Below are 9,220 nucleotides of genomic sequence, written 5' to 3' on the forward strand. Positions count from 1 at the left end.
CCGCAGCATGGTTCAACTTTATTACAGTATGTATTGATCTTTTGTTGTGTAGCCTATCGCAGGAGGCATGTCAGAAGGATACTTAAGACAGTTTCAGTGTTGTGTTTTTTGGGAAAGGAAGGACAGAGGGTGTCTGCAACAGGTCACATTCCTAAGAATGCTTGTACCCCCAGTATCCTGGCTGCTAGCTCCCAGCCGTGTACATGCCATTACCAGTCTGCCTTGCCCACAGACAAAGAAACAGCTGCTCAGTAGCAGTACCCCTCATTGTTTTTCAAATTCACGGTATAGGACACAAAAGTATTAAGACCACAACACTAAAAAAAAATAAATAAAAATAAAAAAATAAACAATTTTGTGCCCAGAATTTAAAGAAACACACCCAAGCCATACTTTCCCATTGCTTAACATGTGCTAGAAATAACGTGCAAGGAGAGAAAGGACAACATGAACATTTGTTACCTCCACTGGGTCCATTACAAGAGTTACAGATTGACTTCACACACATGCCGAAGGCTTCCGATGGATGTCAGATAATGTTAGTGATTACAGACAGATTCAGCAGATGGGTAGAAGCTTTTGTAGTCAGGAAAGAAAATGCAAGGACATAGCTAAGATACTATGCAAGGAGATCATCCCCAGATTTGGATGCCCAGTGAGAATAAGCTCAGACAATGGCACTCCATTCACTTCTAAAGTCACGCAGGAGACTTAAAAAATGATGAACATAGAATGGAAGTTCCACTTCCCATATCACCCCCAGAGTGCTGGAGTAGTAGAAAGGATGAATAGGAAATCGAAAGACAAACTTAGGAAAGCAACTGGAGGGACATTCTATAAGTGGGACCAATACCTACCAGCCGTGCTAGCTGAAATAAGAATGACACCCGACCTAGTTAATAAGCTATCACCCTTTGAAATTTTAATGGGAAGTCCATTCCCCACCCCTTGGGCCAAAGAACCCATTATCTTACTACAGGGGGACTTACAACAAATTCAGGATCAATATGTAGCTAATTTAATTGAAAAGTTGAACGCAACTACGGCAATATCGCTTTCTCTTTTCCTCTCCCTACAGAGCAACCAACTGACCCATTCAAGCCCGGAGACGTAGTGTTGGTCTAAACTCTGCACAAGTACAAATCCTTGGATCCGCCCTTTGGACCTCCGGTCACCGTGTAAGCCATCACTAGAACAGCTGTGCTGACCAGTGGAGGACCCACATGCATAGTACTCAAGATATGTTGACTTCATTTTTGATTTCTGCCTCTACTCCAGTCAGCATACTACTTTAGCAATGTCCACAATGACTCTGATGTTACTGAAAGTGATATATGTTTATCTTATAACCCGTAATACTTATGCAACAACTGTAAAACCTATGATTCCCTGGAAAAATTTATGATTTTACACTTACAATAAATATTACCCAGGGAGACGTATGTTACCATATAACTTGTAACCTCTCTGAAATACCCCACTGTAGGATGACTGTACTACGGAGAATTACTCATGTTATGTATGCCCAAGAACATGAAGCTGTCTATTTGTGTGTAAAAGAAGAAGAGGTATGAGGCCAAGTAGTTATCACGGTGGCTCAGGGGTTAGCACTCTGGCCTTTGTAGCACTAGGTCCTAGGTTTGAATTCCAGCCTGGAGTTTGCAGGTTCTCCCACTGTCTGCGTGGGTTTCCTCCCACATCCCAAAAATGTGCAGTTACGTTAATTGGCTTCCCCCTAAAATTGGCGTTAGACTACATGAATGACATATGACTATAGTAGGGACATTAGATTGTGAGCTCCTTTGAGTGACAATTAGTGACTGGACTTTGTACAGCATTGTGTAATATGATGGTGCTATATAAATATTGTGTAATAATAATAACCATTTTTTGAAGGATAAAAAGAGGGAATGTAAGGAGCTAAGGGATTTTGCTGATTACTTTTTTATGTTTTGTAGATGATTGAATTATGTTGAAACTAGTTGTACTCTTCTTATCAGTAAACTGTGTGCAAACAATAAAGTCTTGAGCATGATCTAACCACACATTAAATTGCTTGTGTTACATTCTTCAAGCGCTGTAAACAGAAGTGATTAGAAAGAGGGAAAATTGATCTGGGATCAATTGGAGGTCGCCTAACAACCCCCGAAGAGCTGCAGGGCCTGGCTGTTAGGTAGATAGCTGCTTTTATTAATATTAACTTTTGTGAGTACTTTAAAGCAGATGAAAAGGAAATACATAAAAAATGTCATAAAGCACTTTAATAAATGATGAACGAGAACCTTCCACTAATGTAGAAGGACCCCTGACACATTTTGAGCCTCTTCTATTTCCCAAATCACCTACTATTGAAAGTAATGAAGCTAAAAAAGAAAAAAAATCAAATCCCTGTGTTCTGCATGGGCGGGATGTTACTGTCTTTCCAGGAAAATTACGGGTGAATGCAAAGCAGGCAATATCTCCGAGAGATCTATCCAGTCCATTGCATGAGCATCTTCTCTGCTGCCCTGTAGTCATCAGAACTCTTTTCCTAAAAGGACGGTGGTGTCATCATCCTCACATAGTCAGTGTAGTTGGAGAATGGGAGGAAGGCTAGTATTGGTACTTGTGCTTTGATTGCAAAGGTCCAGGTCTACGACTTTCTCATATTGCATTTCCATCACTTTTATTCCCAGTGACAGGGCCACCAAGACTGAGAAATAATGAATCACCCAGCAAGGAACAAGATGTTAGTAAAAACCCAAAACCAACCCCTCACAACTGCAAAAAAGCAAATTCATGCACTCACCTTTGTACGTGAGCTGAATGATCTGCAGATCTTTCATGAGGTATAAGTACAAAGCAATCACTTCTTCTGCTCTTTCTTCAGCTAATTCTGGTTTCTATTTCCCCACTACAGTAGAGGAAATCTGCTTGTTATGATAGAAATACGGAAGGAAGTTATACATGTGTTGGGTCTGCAGCAGTCGCTGGGGTGCTCGGTGGTAAATGATTTATATGTGAATTGTAGATACCATATATTACCGCAGGCAGCGCTGATATTATAGAGCATAAAACCAATAAACCATTTGCCATTTTTAAATCAAAATTGTTTTTATGCTTTGTTGTATCTGCATTGTATTGTATGTGCTGATAATCTCCTGCACCCTAATTACAGTCACTGCGTGCCCTCCATTGATTGGTTTAAGTGGGGGACAACTATGGCTAACACCCCTTAAAATGTCATCACTATGGCATCATCTGAACATAAAACTCTGCCCAACAAAACAAACTACCCTGTTACAAATGGTTGTAGGCTTCTAACACCTGAATCCCAATTTTTCTGGAATAGGGTACAAGTGAATTAAATTAGAGTTACAAATGGTGTCCAGATTGGAGTTTAGGTGATAGAAGCAACCAGCAATTTGAAACAGGGTAGTTCATTTTGATTGGCAGATTTTATATGTATAGGTATAAACTTAGGGGTCCCACCCCCTTGCTATGCAAGTGGCCCTGGGGGTCCAAAATTTGTGTGTTTAATTTTGGGCTTCTAGACCCACTTACTTAACAGAAACCCTGATCTTTAATTCTCACTAGTTTTTATAATTATGACCCCTATATTTTGAAAGTTGGTAAGGGTGGGGAGATAAAATTTGGAGTACTGTTATATATGAGGGTCCCCTGTTACTGCTATATATGAGGGTCCTCTGTGTACCCTGAAAATGTCAAGTAGGTATGCCATACAGTTTAGGAGATCTGGAGGTTTGTACTCGGAGAGATGTAAGGCTGCAGAACATGACACGCAGCATTCATACGCAAACACAGCTGTCAAACTTTCCTGTCAAATAAGTCATTGTACACGCCCGGTTGTACATGTCCCTTGGAGTTTTACACACCAATTTATACATGCCCCCTAGGTTAATTTATTTCACGGGTAGTTTTATTTGATAGAACTCAGATTTGGGACAATGTAAACTTTTCTCTTATTTGGATCAATGCTAATGGAACCCAACAAACGGGTTATTCTAGTTAATCAAAATCATCTCTTACAATGTAGATTTTTTTTATTGTGATTTATTATGCAGTGTTTTACATTGGTGTCATATTTTTATATATATTTCATGCAGTTCTGTAACGACTTCAAGTATCTCCTTCAGACCTCATGAAATGGTTCCACTCCTGAATCTTAGATAGGAATTCTGGAAGGAATAATCCTCCATTTCTGTTTTTCAGACATCAAAATTCCTTGGCTTTAGTCTGACATACATCAATAAAATCTCTTAAAATGTGTTGGTAAATCTTCCTCAATATTGAGGTTTTTGGATCATTGTCTTCAAAGAACTTAGATTACTATCCAGATACTTATCCAAGAATCTGACAACGAATAAGGAATTCAGATTTTTTGATCCTCCAATGGGTCATGTACAGTAATCTCTTGACACCAGTCGGTGTCACCATAGTCCTCTTTTACAATTTCTAAAAACTTTCTATGTCACAAATCAAATCTAAAAAGGAAACAGCACAACCTTTTATTTTATTGTATGTTTTAGATTCCCTAAAGCCAGATAGTTCTTTGAGCTTTTTACTCACCCCTTAATAATTTGTTTATTCATTTGACAATAAAAGATGAATTCCTCCTATTTAGTAGTTTAGCAAAAGTATCAGACCTTGTGCTACCCCTTTGGGTAAACAGAAAGTAAATGCAGCATTTTTGTTAGCAAAATACTAAAAATTGTGAGGGTCTCAACCCTCAAGGACTACAGTTAAATGATTAAACAGAAAGTAAATACAATACTTGTGCTCGGGTATAGGCTGAGATCACCAAAATTAAAGAGGTTCAGGGGGAAATTTGTAAAGGAGAAGGTTTTATTATTAAAAAAATATATATATATATACACACACACACACATACAGATGTAAATAATCAAATATAGTCTTAGTGATTGACGTGTTTGGAGACGGGTAATGGAGACTAAATGTAATCTATGTATACATATATGCATGATTATTTTTTTTTTTTTTTTTATTAAAGAGGGGTATAGAATATAATATGTATAGAAAACTTAGCTGAGGCTGATTAGGTCTTTAGAGGGAGACTACAATTGGCCATTTTAAGACACATCAAACAGGCATGCTATGTTGTCACCACAAGGTGACCTACCCCAATCAATGAAGGGCACGCAGTGACTGTAATTAGGGTGCAGGAGATTATCAGCACTGAGATACAACGAAGCATATAATACGATTTGGATTTAAAAATGGCAAATGGTTTATTGGTTTTATGCTCTATAATATCAGCGCTGCCTGCGGTAATATATGGTAGCTACAATTCACATATAAATCATTTACACCGAGCACCCCAGCGACTGCTGCAGACCTAACACATTTATAACTTCCTTCCGTATTTTTAACATAACAAGCAGATTTCCTCTACTGTAATGGGGAAATAGAAACCAGAATTAGCTGAAGAAAGAGCAGAAGAAGTGATTGCTTTGTACTTATAACTCATGAAAGATCTGCAGATCATTCAGCTCACGTACAAAGGTGAGTGCATGAATTTGCTTTTTTGCAGTTGTGAGGGGTTGGTTTGGGTTTTTACTATCATCTTGTTCCTTGCTGGGTGATTCATTATTTCTCAGTCTTGGTGGCTTGTTGTCAGATTCTTGGATAAGTATCTGGATAGTAATCTAAATTCTTTGCAGACAATGATCCAAAAACCTCAATATTGAGGAACATTTAGCAACACATTTTAAGAGATTTTATTGATGTATGTCAGACTAAAGCCAAGGAATTTTGATGTCTGAAAAACAGAAATGGCGGATTATTCCTTCCAGAATTCCTATCTAAGATTCAGCAGTGGAACCTTTTCATGAGGTCTGAAGGAGATACTTGAAGTCATTACAGAACTGCATGGAATATATATAAAAAAATGACACCAATGCAAAACACTGCATAATAAATCACAATAAAAACCAATATTTTCATTGAAAGAGATGATTTTGTTTACCTAGAATAACCGGTTTGTTGGGTTCCATTAGCATTGATCCAAATAAGAGAAAAGTTTACATTGTCCCAAATCCTCAGAATCTATCAAATAAAACTACCCGTGAAATAAATTAACCTAGGGGGCATGTATAAATTGGTGTGTAAAACTCCAAGGGGCATGTACAACTGGGCGTGTACAATGACTTACTCGGCAGGAAAGTTTGACAGCTGTGTTTGTGTATGAATGCTGCGTGTCATGTTCTGCAGCCTTACATCTCTCCGAGTACAAACCTCCAGATCTCCTAAACTGTATGACATACCTACTGGAAATTTTCAGGGTACACAGGGGACCCTCATATATAGCAGTACTCAAAATTTCACCACCTTTAACAACTTTCAAAATATAGGGGTCATAATTATAAAAACTAGTTAAACATCAGGGTTGCTGTTAAGTGTCTAGAAGCCCGAAATCAAACTTACAATTTTGGACCCCCAGGGCCACTTACATAGCAAGGGGGTGGGACTCCTAAGTTTATACCTACCTGTCACAAAACTAGAACTGTCATACTACACTACCCTGTCCCCTTCCCTACTTTGATCCCCAATTTCTCTGGAACGGAGAGATGTACAAACCAGAAAATGTAGGTCCAAGTGGGGGACACCCACCCAAAAGTGATAAACACCCCCTCTAAAACATCCTTGCTATCGCATTGCCAGAACATATAAAATCTGCCAATCAAAATGAACTACCCTGTTTCAAATTGCTGGTTGCTTCACCTAAACTCTAATCTGGACACCATTTGTACCTCTATTTTTTTTTCACTTGTACCCCCCTATTCCAGAAAAATTGGGATTCAGGTGTTAAAAGCCTATAACAATTCGTAACAGGGTAGTTTGTTTTGATGGGCGGAGCTTTATGTTCAGATGATGCCATAGTGATTACATTTTAGGCGGTGTTAGCCACAGTTGTCCCCCACTTAAACCTCTAATTTTGTTAACCTCCCCGTCCCCCTTCCTGTTCCAGAGAAATTCAGGTTCAGGCGATAGAAACCTTCAGCATGTGTAACAGGGCAGGTAATTTTTGAGTTTTTTATGTTCTGACGATGCCTTAATTATGAAATATTAGGGGGTGTTAGTCACTTGTGGGTGGGTGTTCCCCACTTTCACCTACATTTTTGGGTTTTGTACCTCTCTCCGTTCCAGAGAAACGGCAACCCTGATGTTCAATTTTCACAATTTTTTTTTAAATTATGACCCTCATAATTTAAAAGTTGTTAAAGGTGGGGTGACAAAATTTGGGTTAGTAATATATAAGAGGGTCCCCTGTGTATTCTGAATTTCAAGTCGTTATGACATACTGTTTAGGAGATATGGAGGTTTGTAGTTAGAGAGATGTAAGGCTGCAGTATATTACATACAGCATTCATACACAAACACGGCTATCAAACGTTTCTGCCGATGACATCATTGTACACACCTGATTGTACATGCCCTTTGGAATTTGACACGCCCATTTGTACATGCCCACAGGTAGATTTACTTGATAGAACGCTGGACTGCAAGAGAAATGAAAGTGAAACTGATTCTCATTTCTGGGAAATAGGATTGCCATGTCAGTAGATACCAGGCTGGTACATTGCTTAAATTAGGCAGCACAAAGGTGCAAAAAACATTTTTGATTATTTTTTGTTCCACTGTTTGCTGTCAGTCGTTTAGTGATCCAGCTGGACAGATCTCTGAGTGATGTCGTGTGACCGATGTACAGATTCCAGATTTTCATGGGAAACTATCATAAATGTTAATCCTGGGCAAAGAAAGTCAAGTGTCTGTATGTAGTTTAATTGTACTGTTTTCTTTAAATCCTTTCAAACAAACTGAGCAATTGTGCAAATTTAGTAATCCAATGGTTACAGTGTTATGATTTCAAATAATTGCAAATGTATAAAAAATTAAACTGTTTCTAACCTAAAATGTTCAAACCATTACATTCGATTAAAGTCCGTTAAAATCTATAAAATCTATTGTGCTAAACAGTGTGTTGAGGAATTTGGTCTGGGTCTCCAGTGCATGGAAATACATATTTAGCTGTCTGGTATGGACCACCATTTGAACCAATGACACATTTTATAAATGTATTATTGGGATTCCTTATTTGAGTGACAGTCTTTTATATTGAGGCTGTAAAAAATGAAAAATACACAACTTTCTCTGTCACCTATGTTCTCTGTGACTTTATATTATCTGTGTATATATTTCTTGTGTTTCACGGGGATCAAAGTGCAGAAAAAAAGGAGAGGAGACCAGGAAGGTAACTGCTGTTTTGTTGCATGCGACACACACCTGGGTATGAAACTATCACGATTCTGAGTTTGTTCACTTTTCTTACCTGTACAGAATGTGGCAGATGAGGTGATGTGATTATTTTCAGGAAAACCGAGCCTGAGACTTATGGGGAGGTTTAGTGGTTTGACCACCAGCATAGAGGGATACATAATGGCATGGCCAAGTTGAAGTGGGGGCATGGCCAGGATTGAGTACTTGTGTTCACTAGGAAGATGGCAGATTTTACCAATGATAGACAGAGGTTACCAACAACTATCAGTGCAGATAATACCACTGACAATACTGAAATGTTGTCAGTCTGTATCCAGGGAGGATATCTACTTTTTACTCCTCTCGGCCAGCCAGCTTGTGCCCCCACCAAATACCAGGACATATCAGTATTTAGAATGGAGAAGATAGAATAGCTTACTGTTACCATTGCTCAAAGCTTGTTAGTATTGTGACAACTGTGATGAACGCCCTCTCAGCCCACACCCTGCGCATAGATTTTCCAGCACAGTCCACGAGCCAGCCGGCCCGAAGAGGGGTGTGTCACGGGGGCAAGGTTAACCACTCATTTAAACCCTGGCCAAACACACCTTCCCAAGGTAGACTGCCACCACGTGCTTAGACGGAACCACGCACCGTTACCCTTCACTCCGGCAATTATGCTTCTGTTTTTTTACTGTCCCCCATTGCCACTCCAGACAGGGATGTCACCAAAATCATAATGTTATAGTAGCGCTTCAGGTTTGCAAATTACACTATTTCTAGTTAGAGCATTCAGAGATTCAGCTTACCTTTTATAGGGTTTTATAAGTAAAAATATACAAAAACACAGAGCATAAACAAATACAGAAAAATATAGACTAATCAATGCACAGTAGTAGAAATATACCAGAGCTATAGCCGAACTATCACAGAACTATAACAG

At 38.9% G+C, this 9,220-nt stretch overlaps 2 protein-coding genes across 2 annotated transcripts in view; one reads left to right on the forward strand and one right to left on the reverse strand.

Moving 5' to 3' along the window:
* The window catches only part of LOC140334887 (apoptosis-associated speck-like protein containing a CARD), a 34,644-nt gene extending 31,863 nt beyond the window's left edge, over positions 1-2,781 (forward strand). Inside the window, exon 9 of the mRNA XM_072417159.1 lies at positions 1,079-2,781. The gene's annotated coding sequence lies outside the window, so the exon portion shown is untranslated. The remainder of the gene's footprint in view (positions 1-1,078) is intronic.
* LOC140334885 (uncharacterized) overlaps positions 1-9,220 on the reverse strand; it is a gene marked incomplete in the record, with an annotated part of 307,753 nt that overhangs the window by 9,295 nt on the left and 289,238 nt on the right.

This window comes from Pyxicephalus adspersus, chromosome 7, assembly GCF_032062135.1.
Source record: "Pyxicephalus adspersus chromosome 7, UCB_Pads_2.0, whole genome shotgun sequence".
In the NCBI taxonomy this organism is placed as follows: domain Eukaryota; kingdom Metazoa; phylum Chordata; class Amphibia; order Anura; family Pyxicephalidae; genus Pyxicephalus; species Pyxicephalus adspersus.